This window comes from Lithobates pipiens, unplaced genomic scaffold (genome assembly GCF_037356315.1).
Source record: "Lithobates pipiens isolate NorthernLeopardFrog02 unplaced genomic scaffold, aLitPip1_a1.2 Scaffold_18, whole genome shotgun sequence".
In the NCBI taxonomy this organism is placed as follows: Eukaryota; Metazoa; Chordata; class Amphibia; order Anura; family Ranidae; genus Lithobates; species Lithobates pipiens.
Window position 1 is genome coordinate 125,220,339 of NW_027507758.1, and position 14,024 is coordinate 125,234,362.

General features: G+C 43.3%; 1 protein-coding gene across 1 annotated transcript in view; it reads left to right on the forward strand.

The window, feature by feature from the left end:
* Positions 1-204: 204 nt before the first annotated feature.
* LOC143987398 (uncharacterized) overlaps positions 205-14,024 on the forward strand; it is a 143,785-nt gene continuing 129,965 nt past the window's right edge. Inside the window, exon 1 of the mRNA XM_077486082.1 lies at positions 205-365. The gene's annotated coding sequence lies outside the window, so the exon portion shown is untranslated. The remainder of the gene's footprint in view (positions 366-14,024) is intronic.

Here is a 14,024-nt window from a genome sequence, read left to right on the forward strand (position 1 = left end):
TAGCTCTCAGGTTTGGCAGTTCCATAAACCTGTGAGGGGGAGAGAGGCGGCTTGTGGTAATAGTGCAATGTTTCTGGAAGATGAAACTGCCAAATAAGAAAAAGAAAAGAAAACCCTTCACCTCCTCCTTCCCCAGCCCACCCCCTGACTCCTTCCTCCCCTCTCTTTCCCCCAAACCACCTCTCATTAACATGAACAGAAATCCCAAGCAAAGAGAAGTGACTAGGAGCCAGTAGAGGCATGCACATTGAGCTGATCCTGTCACACTTCCAGTTTTTTTTCCCCAGGTGCTGAGCATTGTGGTATGACAAAATGGATGCTGTTATGCTATCAGGTTATTTGACCAGACACAATTCTTCTACTAGGTAAGTCAATGTCTTGTGCTAAAATATATGTTTAATATTGTTAGACTTTAATGTGCGGGTATACACAGGGTAACAGAGTTCCCCCCCCCCCCAAAAAAAAAACTTGATAAACTTGCTAGTAGTGATTTATAAGGGTGCCATGCCATATCAGTAATTAGCAATAGGATAATCATATAAAATGGATAAAATTTGTAGAAAAGTATTTGTGGTGTTCCCGGTATTCTGGTTCATAGGAAGGTGTGTACAAACTGCAGCACATAATTTTTCTATATCAATATTCACATTGTAGGAGACAATGCTGCAGTAGAATAAAAAAAATGGCGATGTAGTGTTTGGCGCAAGTATCCTATTGGGTGGTGTTAAAATATATTTGTAATTTTTTTTTTAGCATAACTCAGGTGCATCAGAGTTGAGAGGGAAAAGGGTTTGACAATGTAGCTGTGGTCATATCTTCAACTTCTCCTTGTTGGTTTTTCTTTTCTGCTTTTGGAAAAGAAAAGGGTGTAACATTCCTGGAGGTACTGCAATACCGGGTTGATGCATGGAGTGGACAGAGCAAGCTCTTCTTCAATCTCCCTGTTATAAAAAATCAATTTAGACCAGTTTTTAAAAATGCAGTTAATATGCTTTATGGAGATGAGGGTTGCTGTTTAAACAGTAAATGGGTATATTGTCCAATGGAGAGCAGTGTACTACCTTGTCTGCATATAGTGCCAGTCTGCACCTGTAAACTACAGATAATTTGGAAATACCGTATTTATCTGCGTATAAAACACACTTTTTTTCCCCCTTTAAAATCAGGGGAAAATCGTGAGTGCGTGTTATATGCCGATCCCCCCTGATTGCGAGGGGAGAGGAGCGAGCGCTGCCGATATACACATATCGGCAGCGCACGCTATACACATAGACGAGTTCATGCTTAGTCCCGCCATTGGACCTGTGTTATGTCCATGACAGGAGCCGAGTACAGAGGACATCTGGCTCTGTGTATCTCGGTGGTGCTAATTTTAAACAAGCAAGGCTGCGATCAGACTGGGCAAGGCTGCAATGACATAGGGCAAGGCTACAATGAGACTGGGCAAGGCTGCAGATAGACACTGATCATTCTGCAATGATCGACAAGGCTGCAGATGGGCACTGATAAGGCTGCATTGATGGGCATTTAAATGTAAAGTTTTTTTTTCCTTAAAATTCCCTCCTAAACTTGGGGTGCGTGTTATACACCGATAAATACGGTATCTGTCTCTCACTGCCCATCATTCTCTATCAGCCATCGCTCCCAAGTGCCAAGAGAGCCAAGACTCACAGGGGGAGATTTATTTATTTTTTAATTAAAGAAAAAAAATTGATTTTATTAAGAGATAAAACAGGAAAACAAAGCAGTACACAAAGCAGGTTTCGAAGACAGCGGGCATCCGTATAAGAAATTACACATGCATTTGAGTAAAATAACACAGACATAAAAAAAAAACAGAAAGAAAACAGTACAATAACCACCACATTAGAGATATTCAAGCTTGCAATCCCCACCTTTGGCACTTGTTGTCAAGCGTACAGCTACAATCAGTAATCAGTCCCGACCTAGCCAGTCTATCCATCACTAGTTCCAACGGGCTCAGGCCTGGAGTGTCCAGTCATGGACCCCATTGGGGTCGTCCCCAATGCTGGTAAATGTATTTCTCTAATCTAAGGGTCTCTCCAATATATTACACCCAATCTTTGTGAGAAGGGGAGTCAGTAGACTTCCAGTTTCTAAGTATTACCCTTCTGCCTTAAAAAAGAGCTCTGGCAACTGCCTCTCTCGTGGGAGCTTGTAATTGAAAGTCATCTAAAATGCCCAGAAGGCTGGTTTGGGGTCAGGTGGTATGGAAGTCTGAAACACAGAATATATGGTGTTCACCACTCCCACCCAATAAAGATGCAGTTTGGGGCACCTCCAGGTTAAAGCGGAGTTCCACCCAAAAATGGAACGTCCGCGTCAAGGGAAGGTGACCCCCTGACATGCCACATCTGGCATGTAATTTTTTTTGGGGGGGGAGCAGAACCCCTCTTTTTTTAGAGGGTTCCTGCTCCCACTTCCTCCTGGTGCACCGTGGCGCCGGAAGCAAGTTAACCTCTCCCCCCTCCCTCTCAGCAATCACAGGTCCCAGATGATTGCCCGGCCAGTCACACGCACTGCACGGCTCGCGCATTCGCAGTGTGTGTCTGGCTTGAAGCCACAGCCGGGCGCCCACAGTGACAATGCCACAGAGAGGAGGGGGAGACGAGCGGTGCTTCGTTCCCCATGCATCGCTGGACCCTGAGACAGGTAAGTGTCTGATTATTAAAAGTCAGCAGCTGCAGTAATTGGAACTCTGCTTTAAGTGAATCAAATCTCCATGATCCCTTTATAGGGAGAGGTTTACTAAAACTGGTGCAGCTGAGCATGGTAGCCAATCAGCTTCTAACTTCAGCTTGTTCAATTAAGCTTTGGTAATAAAACCTGAAAGCTGATTGGTTTCGATGCAGAGTTGCACAAGATCTTGCACGCCTTCAGTTTTAGTAAATAGCCCCCATAGAGTACCTGTCCTATTTGGGAGTTGTAAGAGCTGAACTCTGGGCACAAAAATGTTCTTTTAAATATATCCCTCAATAGTCACAAAGGTTATAAATTCACTTTGTGTACAGCAAATGCCTTTAAAGACCCAGGTAATACCTTGTAAAAGTAGCTGTGACATCATCACTGTGCTGTACATAGCCTGTGCAGAGAGAAGAGCTGTGGGGGGGACTGAGTAGAACCCACCCACTACTGACTGCTTACAAAGTACTAAAGGAGGGGGCGGATTCAAGACCAGACATAATGCACAAGGAGAGAGACCAGCAGTGATCAGTTTTTATTACAGGAAGATCCTGCACAGAGGAAATGTTTCACACTGGATAACTGCACAGATCTGGAAGATCTGGAAGAAATACACAAAGCAAGATTAAGATAAGAATATACATGTCTTTTGCAATTAGACATAATTTGCTTAACCTATAATTCAGCTTTAAGAAACAAATGTATTGTTTGAAAGTAGTTTTCTTTTTATTCTTTGCCTTTAAAGGGTTAGGTTACCTAAAAAAAATGCATATGCAGTTAAGGAGGTCCTGTAGATAAATAAAAAGAAAAAAAGTTCATAGGCCCGACGCTTTATTGAACTGCCAAAGGATACATGGGGGGGGGGGGGGGATCTTTATACCTCTTCCTCCTTAAAGTCCATCAAGTTATAGTCTCTGAGCAGACTGTGAACCAGTCTGTGGCAGTCCTCGATGGACATCCTCTCCTGCTGGTGGATGAGGCGCTTTCTGATGCACCATACAGCTTCCTTAAAGCAACACAGCAACACGGCACCCGCCAGGCACTGTCATCTCCTCCTGTGAATGGGTTCTACAGAAGAGTCCGTTCAACACACCAAAGTGTGTGTGAATGCAGTCTGTGGTACAAAGTCTCTAAGTTCAGGTTCCAAAGACCTTAACAGGCCCCGTGCAAAGGGGCACTCCCAGAAAACATGCAAAGCAGTTTCCTCCTGGATGATACAAAAAGGACAGTGCCTGTATCTGCACAGGTTTCTTGCATGAATGCATGAATGTCCTGAGCAGCAACCCATCTTGAATTGCAATCCATGCCAGATCTTTGTGCCTGTTGGTGAGTCTCTTTGAAGAAACATTTTTCCAGACCACTTTGCAAGTGGCTGAAGGGAGGCCTGGAATAGTCTCAACAATGTCTGATGCTCTAATCAACTTGTGGATAGTTTTTGGCTTCCACAAGTCAGGCTTAACTCCATGCAGCCCCAGCTCCTTAATAAACTTGAAAGTGTCCAAGTAATACCAAGGATTGTCCCATTTGGAGGGGATGGAACTGTTCCATGTCCCATCCAAAGGACCTCAAAAGAGGCAGGAGGAAAAATCAGGACATGGCGTTACTGCCAGAGTCCAAAGTTCTGTCAAGTCCTGCGGATGCAGTTACAAGCAAAAAACACCCTCAGTAGAGTGGCGATGTCAGGCACGCCCTTAAGTGGTTCCTTAAACATAACTGCCCACTTCACTCTGTCCATTTGGGAGCTCCAGATGAAGTGAAACACCGCCCTTGTGATGGCCTTGCAGGTGTTAACCCCGGGGGGGCAGGCCTGAGCGAGGTACTGCAACACAGGGAGAATCTCACTGAGGAGTACCAGTGTTTTACCTTCGATGGTTAGTTCTCTGAGGTTCCAAAGTCCAAACTTCTGACGCAACTTGGCCAGTCTCTCCTCCCAGGACTTCAGAGCTGCACCCTCAGCTCCAAACCAGACCCCAAGAATTTTGATGAAGTCCGCTTTGATGCTTAAAGGAATGGGTGTAGAATAAGGAAAGACAACTTTCCGAAGAGCATGACTTCTGACTTCCCGCAGTTGACCTTTGCCCCAAAAGCTTGGCCGAAGTCCTCGCAGGTCTGCGCAAGTGTCAAAGGAGCACCAATCGGCACAGAACACCGTCACGTCGTCCATATAGAGTGAGCACTTGACCTCCCGTCTGTCTGGTCCTCGTGTAGTGATCCCTCTGATCTCTGGGTTCTGTCTGATGCTTTGGGCGAAGAGTTCTATACAGCAAACAAAAAGAAGAGGTGAGAGAGGGCAGCATTGTCTGACCCCAGACAGAACTGGAAAGGGGTCAGTTTTCCAACCATTCACCAACACCAAGCTACAGATGTCATTATACATTACATTCATATTTCTTTTCAGGGGTGGTGGTTGTGGCGGCGACTTGCTCCGGGGCTTCAAATTAAGTGGCTGGAGCAGGGTTCTTCATCGTTTTGCTGGTCTTGTTGCTCTTCCCCATCACGTCAAAGAGTTGGATGTCGCTTCAGGCGTTTCTTAGATGGCTTCCTTCTGGTTCCTCGATGTCTTGACTCTTTCCCAGCCTTTACAAAGGCTCTTGAGTGTCTACTGCCTGAAAGTAGTAACGCAGAATGGGGTGGGGGGAGGGAAGACCGCAAACTCTTTCCCTGTGGGTGCTAAACTTCTGCCCAATAGCAGTAAGTAGGTGAAGCTGAATTGAATCAATGATCCTACAAGGCCTAGCAGAGGGTACCCCACAAGGACCAAATGGCTTGGATAGATACAAGTGGTTCTCAACGTCCTAGCTGTGAAGCAGAGACAACCCTAAAGGCTATAGTCGATACTACACTTGATCTTAACCAAAAGGCTGACATCAACGTTGAATTTTGACAGCTGGTCTCTCTCTGCATTCAGTTACATTACATGACAGTGTGACACACTGAGCACCTTTGGCAAGGGTCAATATCGGCTCAGTCAGTGTGAAACTGTCTCACAGACAGCACATTCATCGGATGCAACATTTCACAGCAGTCTAATTCTAATTTTCTAAATAGGGGGGATGTCCTGAAAAAATAGAAATAGTTGGAAATTACATACTTGGTGTATGCTGAAAAAACAGTAATTTCTGACCTAGGTTTTTGCAATGCAAAAGAGTGAGGTTTAAAAACAGCCCATAGATGACTCTTTTTTTTTTTTTTTTTTCATTCAACCAGTGGGTTGACTGAAAAAAAATACTTGATTCCTTCATCCATACATCCAATATGGACTAGGGAAACCACCCCATTGCGCTATTGTATTCTAACAGTGGGGAGACTTCTCCACCGTCAGAACACACTAATTGGCACTGCAGGTTATATCAGTTGGCACTGTTTAAGCCTCAAAAATCAGACATGGCTGATGTCCAGAAATTGATTTGTAGATTGACTTCTGTAAAACCATCCTGCCCCTATATGGATTGAAATTCAACTGGTCCCTGCTGAACCGGAAGAATTTTGATTCATGTGTGGCCAGCTTTATGTAGCTTAATGAATTTTTGTTCCCTACTTAAAAAGTTACAGAATTGCATTGGTTGCCATGTACAGCAAAACACATTTTTCATTCCATCAGTTTACATAATCCAGATGTTTTATTGTCATAATTTTTGTATAAATTTATAAGAGATATTGTACATTCTGTATGAAAGGGTCAACTACACTAAAGCCTTATACACACTATAAGAATATCGGATGAATGATCGTCCATTTTTTTATTTATTTAAATGTTAGTCTCATATCAATAAATCATAAAGTTACTAAAATCCCCGGACCACAGAATAGAACTTTGGAAGTGACGTAATGTATTGTATTGCAGTGTATTCTTTCATTTTCGAGACTGTGCGGTTTTGGTCACGCGATTTTTTGTCGTACAAATACCATACTAATTGAACATTTTTTGTTCTGTCATCTTATAAGAAAAATTTTCATGCTTGTTCCATCTGATATTTTTGCATAAACGGTCAAAAATTGTGTACTAACGATCAGATTATCAGACGATCGCTACGAAAGCAGTATTTTTTTATTACATTTTCCCATCTTGTGTACTGGGCATTACAGGGATAAACTAACAATTCTCCCTGTTTCACACAACGTTTAAAATCTTTCCTATGTAAATACAATTGAGTGAATGCCACACAGCTATATATCCTTTGACTCTTCAGTGAAGTAGATCCGGTGCATTGTTAATCTCCTTGGATTTGGGCAAACAAGGCCATTTATCTTGGCCACTTCTGGAATTCGGCACTTGTGTTAAGTGACCTAGAGTAATTCTTTTGAGCTATTATTGCTCATGGGACAAAAAATATTAGTTAGAACAAGCTCATCCTTATATTGTAATGCACTGTTTTTGGAAATTGTTCATCATCCAAAAGCCTCTACCCAAAATACAATTATATTTTTTTACTAATGCAAAAGAAAGATAATTGAGTGTTTCTAGATGGCATATTTTACTGTATAGAATCTACTATGTTGTACCTATATTACATTATCAATTTAAAAATGTACCACTAAACAAATAGAAGGGCTGCACAGTAATGCATGCCTGCCTACTTTACTTGCCTTCTGTCTACAGTTAGGAGCCATTCACTCATAATCACAATGAAGTGAAGCACAATTGTTTTTTGAACAATGAGGTTCTCTGGGTTAAGCAGCCTATTCAAACAAAACTGGCCATAATACATTTAAAAACAATTTAGGGTGTGTCAGATCCCACCCATAGTGTGCTGCACGTGTTGTTGTGCATTGCAAAATGTTGCCATTCTGGTGGTGTGTTGGCACCACAATGCGTCAACACTTGCATCCTACATTGTCATACATTGCAGTAATGCTCATGTGTACCATGACATGCTGCATGGCGCTGGTGTGAACAAACCCCAAGTGGTTATTTGGCACCCTACCCACAAGCTCATTTTAATCTGCTGATTTGGATATTTGGCTGTTCTTTCTTTGACTAAATATAGGCATGCAGATTTATTCTCCTGGAACAATAGATTCCAGTGGTCATATCCTGGCTCTGAAGAAATTAGTATTTGGGTTACAGGGAAGGTTTGTATAAGGGTTTAAGGCCCGGTTCACGCTGCTGCGATGCAGGAACCCTGCAAATCCACTGCAGGTTCCCGCATCGCACCCGACCTGCACGGCAGTTCACACTGCCATATGCAAACTGCGGGAAGTGTCAATACATTGTTAATGACAACCCCATTTCAGCTTGCATATCGCACTGCTAACTGTCAGTTCGGACATGAATTGGATCACATAGGTGTGAACACCAATGCGATCCGATTCTGGACCAAAAAAAGGGGTCCTGTGTGAGTTTAGTCCGAATGCAATGCGATTCAGCCATACTATCTGTATGGCTGAAATCGCATTGCATGAACATCGCATGTGATTTGCACTGCAGTGCGGTGCGAATCACGTGCAATCTCTCACCATGCAGCAGTGTGAACCGGCCCATAGGGAGGGTTACTGAGAAGGTTCTAGGGAGAGTTGGTGTTACGGTTTCAGGAAGGTAGTGTGAGGGTCACAGCTAAGGTTGGAGAGGGATGGTTTGAGGGTTATAGGGAGAGCTACCATGAGGATTACAGAAAAGGTTAGTGTTAGGGTTACAGAAGAGCTAGTGTGAGAGTTATGCCGTGTACACACGAATGTTTTTTCTGCCAGAATAAACTCTGAAGGTTTCTCCGACAGAAGCTGTCTTGCATACACACAGTCACACCAAAGTCAAGAACGCGGTGACATACAACATGTACGACGGGACTAGAAAAAGGAAGTTCAATAGCCAGTAGCCAATAGCTTCTGTCTAGTACTCGCTTCAGAGCATGTGTCGTTTTTGGTACGTTGGAACAGCATACAGACGAGCGGTTTTCCTGATCGGAATTGGTTCCGTCTGAAAAATTTAGAACAGGTTCTCTTTCTAGGTCCATCAGAACTTTCGACGTAAAAAGTCAGATGGGGCATACACACAATTGGAATATACAATGAAAAGCTCCCCTTCGGACTTTTTTGTCCGAAATTCCGCTTTTGTGTACATGGCATCACAGAGAGGGTTAAGCCACATACACACAGGCCGAATGCCGGGGTGACATCGGCCGGTTCAATAAAATCCAGCTGACATTCGGGCCGTGTGTATGGCAGCCGGTCGGATGGAAGTCGGCCATTTGGCTGGCTTCTGTCGGATGAGCATGCTGGAAAACCAGCAGCTGACCGGATCTCGATCAGCACTCTCAGCCAATGTTGGATCGTTAGTACAGAGGCTCCAACCGGAGCTGACATTTTTTTTTAAATTAGAGGGTTAAAGGGAGGGTTACAGGGAATGTTTTTAAGAGAGTATGTGCAAGGATTAGTGAGAGGGTTTCAGGCATTGTAAATCCTGGTACACGATATGAGTTTTATAACATTTAAACCAGTGGGTTGAACGTAAAAAACTGTTGAGTTCGGTCGGAGCCACTGTACTAATGATCCAATGTAGCTGTTGTATTCTGACAGGGGGACCCCCCAGAACACTCTGATCAGACCTCTCAGCCAGTGCCCGAGAGCGCTTATTGAGAGCAGGTCGACTGCTGCTCATCCGACAGAAGCCGGCCATACGCACATAGGTGAAATGTATGCTGGTTTTTATTGAACCGTCCAATGTCGTTCCACATTCGGGACTTTAGTGTGAGTAACATAGGCATCACTCTCAACACCAGACATATTAAACTGATAGTTACTGGCACCAATGTGTCAATTTAAGATAATTTTGCAGGTTTATCCAGTCTCTGAAGAATCCAATGACTAATAAATCATAGTTCCCTGCATTTATGAATTTGATGTTATTTGTGGAGCAAAGAGATCTACAAATAGGCATTCAGGAGATTCCTAAAATTAGTTTCCCCCATCTCACATCTTTTCTATTGCCATTAATTAAAGCATAAGCTCCATGTCTGTAAAAATGATGTCTGCTGGCTCCTACATAAGATTGATTGACTTCTGCGTGCTATAATAATATTCCACCTCTGTCCCAGTCCATCAGAATTTGGATGCATGAATTTATATGTAATAAATACTTAGCCACAGTCATGAAATGACAGCCTTTGGCTGACTGCAGCTCTGTGGCCAAAACAATGCTTGGATTCAGCTTGTTACACCATTTCTGTCTGCCTTCTCCCGCCATGATAACTAAGAAAAACACAGGTTAAATGAAAATTGTTCCAGATGTTGAATGTAGAGAGATGTGTGTTATTATTCTATCGGTCTTATTGTTTAGATTATTTCGGTTTTCCATAGTAGCCATATGGAAAGTTTGATTATGAAAATAGGAATGTGCCCAGTCACTGATTGCAATTCACATCTGTCTTTGTGCTTTTTGTACGAGATACATGTTGCCTCTCTTTAGTGGAAAGTTGTAATTGTAGTTGTAGGGGATGGCTCAAGGACTTCCCTCTCTACTCTACCGATCTTTGAGATGTACAAAGGCCACATTAGGAGATTTTGGTTTACATTCTCTCCCTCTTAAAAGCTAATGACTTGTGCTGCTATAATAATATTGTTCCCACCCCACGGGACGAAATCTAACATTCCTCACAAATGGAGTATAACGAGAACCCATTTGTTGATATCATTGAAGGAGGCAAAACTGTTCAGTACAAAAAACTTTCTATGAAGTCATTTTGCATATTGTTATAATAAATGTGAAATGTTCTGTGTACCTGATGGCATGGTATTTATTTACAACTAAACTGCACTCGATCTGGCTAATTTTTATGGCCATGTGATCACGTCTATTGGAAAGTCAAGAAACACATTGCAAACTCATATGACACTGCCCTAATGCGTTTGACAAATGGATTTTTGAAAAAATAATTGCACACTGTGATCCGAACTGTGTTTACTGGTATTTAGCCACTTTAAGACCGGATTTCCCCCCTAATGATCAGACCATTTTTTTGCAATACGGCTCTGCATTGTTTTAGCTGACAATTGCGCGGTCGTGTGCCATTGTACCAAAGCAAGATTGACGTCCTTTTTTCCCCACAAATAGAGCTTTCTTTTAGTTGTATTTGATCACCTCTGCAGGTTTTATTTTTTACGCTATAAAACAAAAAAAGCAACAATTTTGAAAAAAAGCAATATTTTTTTACTTTCTGCTATAATACAGATCCCAAAAAAAAAAGTGTGTGTGTGTGTGTATATATATATATAAAACGAATCATCAGTTTAGGCCGATATATATATTCTATGAATTTTTGGTAAAAAAATAAAAATAAGTTGCAATAGGCATATATATATACCATTGATTGGTTTGCATAAAAGTCTACAAACTATTGGATAGATTTAGGGACTTATTTTTTATTGTTTTTTACTGGTAATGGCAGCGATCTACAATTTTTAGCTGGACTGAGACATTGCAGCGGACAAATCTGACCCCAAATTACACTTTGGTGACCAGTGACATTATTACATTGATCAGTGCTATAAAAATGAACTGATCAATGTATAAATGACATTGGCAGGGAAGGGGTTAACGCTAGGGGGGCGATCAAGGGGATAACTGTGTTCCCTCCAGCGTGTTCTAACTCCGGGGGGGGGCATCAGGGACATGACAGAGATCGCTGTTCCCGATCACTGGAGATCAGAACAGAAGATCTGACATGTCTCCTTTCAGAACAGGGATTTGCCTTGTTTACAAAGGCAGATCCCCATTCTGCCTCTGTACAGTGATCTCGGGTCGCCAGCAGACATCGAGTTCGCCGGACCTGCTGGCGAGCTCCCACAGCACACAGCAGGCATGCGCGCACCTGCTAGATTACATGCATGGACCAACGTGCAATGACGGCTTATAAAAAAAGGGGGAAAAAAAGGTATTTATATAGGTATGTGTAGGCTCCTACAGATGCCCTCACTGCATACATGCAACAGGTTTCCCCTATTCTTTCCTTTTAAAAAGAGTCTCAGAAATAGCACCTGTGGCTCTAAATAGAAAACTATGGTGCCTGTAACTTCAGTGTATAATCTGTGTTTAAGGACTGCTGGAAGACTGCTAAATAGACTTGTCAGCATCTTTGTTATAACAGAGTCATATAAAGGTACATGGTTATGTAAACTATAGTCACATTTGGAAACGTTGACATGAACAGGATCTGAATAGGACTGGAAAAAAGGCACGTGACTGGTACTGGCCACACAAGAGTTATACAAGGGCAACTGGTCAGCGGTTTTAATGCAATTCTGGATACAGGTCTGGGACCAGCACCCAATCTCCTCTGCAGCCCAGTCTATGTGAGAGTTGTGGAGTTTAAGCCAGGGATACCCCAAGATAAGGGGATAAGCAGGAGAAGAGATCAGGTAGAAGCTGATTGTCTCCTTGTAAAATTCCCCAATGGTCAGGGTAATAGGTACTGTACACAAGGTCACCAGACCCATGGACAAGGGGGAATTACCAATGGCTAAGACTGAGAAGGGTCTGTGCACCTTAGTCACTGGAACCTGTAGACTGTGTGCTAGGTCCCTTTCAATGAAATTGCTAGCAGCACCAGAATCAATGAAAGGTGGTGAAAAAGCTTGGCAGAACTAAGTTGTGCAGGAGCAAATAAGCCATCTCTGAGGGAAACAGACACAGTATGTCTATAGAAGCAGACCCCACCCACACTAGACTCTTGGCATTTTTCAGCTTATTAGGACAGCTAGCGACAAAGTGGCTGTGGTTGCCACAATATAAGCAGAGACCCTGAGATCTCCTTCTAGCCTTTTCCCCAGAGGATAAATGGGTAGCACCAATTTGCATGGGCTCATCCTCCTGGAGAGGCTGAGAGGGCTCAGGAAATTAAGAAAAGGTGGACGAAGAAACAAATCTCTCTGTACGCCTTTCCTGTAAACGCCTGTCAATATGGATGGCTACTTGCATGGCTTCATTCAATGACTTTGGTTCAGTGTAGTGAACTAAGGAGACTTTGATTGAGTCTGATAAGCCTAATCTGAATTGGCTTCTTAGAGCTGGGTCATTCCACACTGAGTCAGGTGCCCAGTGGCGGAAATCAGAACAGTATTGTTCAGCTGTGCATTTATCCTGATGCAGTAACCTAATGTTAGCTTCAGCTGAATGAGCGCGGTCTAGATCGGCCTTTCTCAACCTTTTCAACACAGAGGAACCCTTGAAATAGTTCTCCAGTCTTAGGGAACACCTACAAATTAGTAGAGATCTACAACTCATGATACATTAGTGTGATGGTCAGTAGGAAGAATGGTGCTTACACTTGTGGTCATTGAGAAGAATTACCTCCTTACAGATAGCTAAAAAGATCAATGGTGTCAGTGGGAACTTATCTGAGAGGCAGAAATTGCTCAATGCTGAAGGAACGCCTAGCAACCTCTGGAGGAACCCTAGGGTTCCACGGAAACCTGGTTGAGAATCACTGGTCTCGATCATCATACAGTAAACCTAAGGCTTTGAAAAAGGCTTCAACTGACCCTCTGACTGGGTCATCTGTGGGGAGACGAAATGCCCAAGACTGGGGATCCGCCTGCAACCATGTAATAATCAGGCTGACCCGCTGTACTTCAGAACCAGAGGAGTGGGGCTTGAGCTTAAAGTATAGCATACAACTATTTTTAAAGTTAGAAAACACATGGGTGTCACCAGAAAAATGGTGCGTTACTGCTGGAGGTGTGGTTACATGCACAGACAGTTCTTGAACTTGGTGTGCCAGTTTGCAAATTTCCTTAGCAGATAAGCGAGCCTGTGTAGAGTCCATCTTCACAAAAATTTTTTGTTAAAGGCTTGTGATAATGTAATGAATGTCACGTCTTCCTCAATGCAGGTGATCAGACACTATAGCTAGCTACTGTGTGCTTCACCTATAGCAGTCCCTTTCCCTTAAGACAAGCAGGCTACCGGTGCTTGGTTGCCCCCAGGATTTATACACAATGCTATAGTGCCTGGCCACCACACTAGGGCAGACGCGATCAGAGCAAACAGACTACTAGCAGTTTAGCAGACAGATAGCGTGGTTCCAAGACGGTCCAGGTAATAAGGCAGGCTGAGTTCACGGAATAGTCCAATATCCGATCTGGGTCATACACAGGGAAATCCATGCCGAGGGAGCTGATATATTCCAGGTATCGTGGCCCTGGCCTTTGAGTGGCCGGAGCCGCGATATTGTCACTCCCGTGCATATGTGCGGGAGATTTCTTTCCGGCAAGGTGCGGCGTCTGCCGGGCTTTCAGCCAAGAATCCCCTGTGTGCATGAGCCGCTGCAGTCAGCAGCTCATTGCGAGGGGAATATCTCCTAAACCATACAGGTTTAGGAGATATTTAT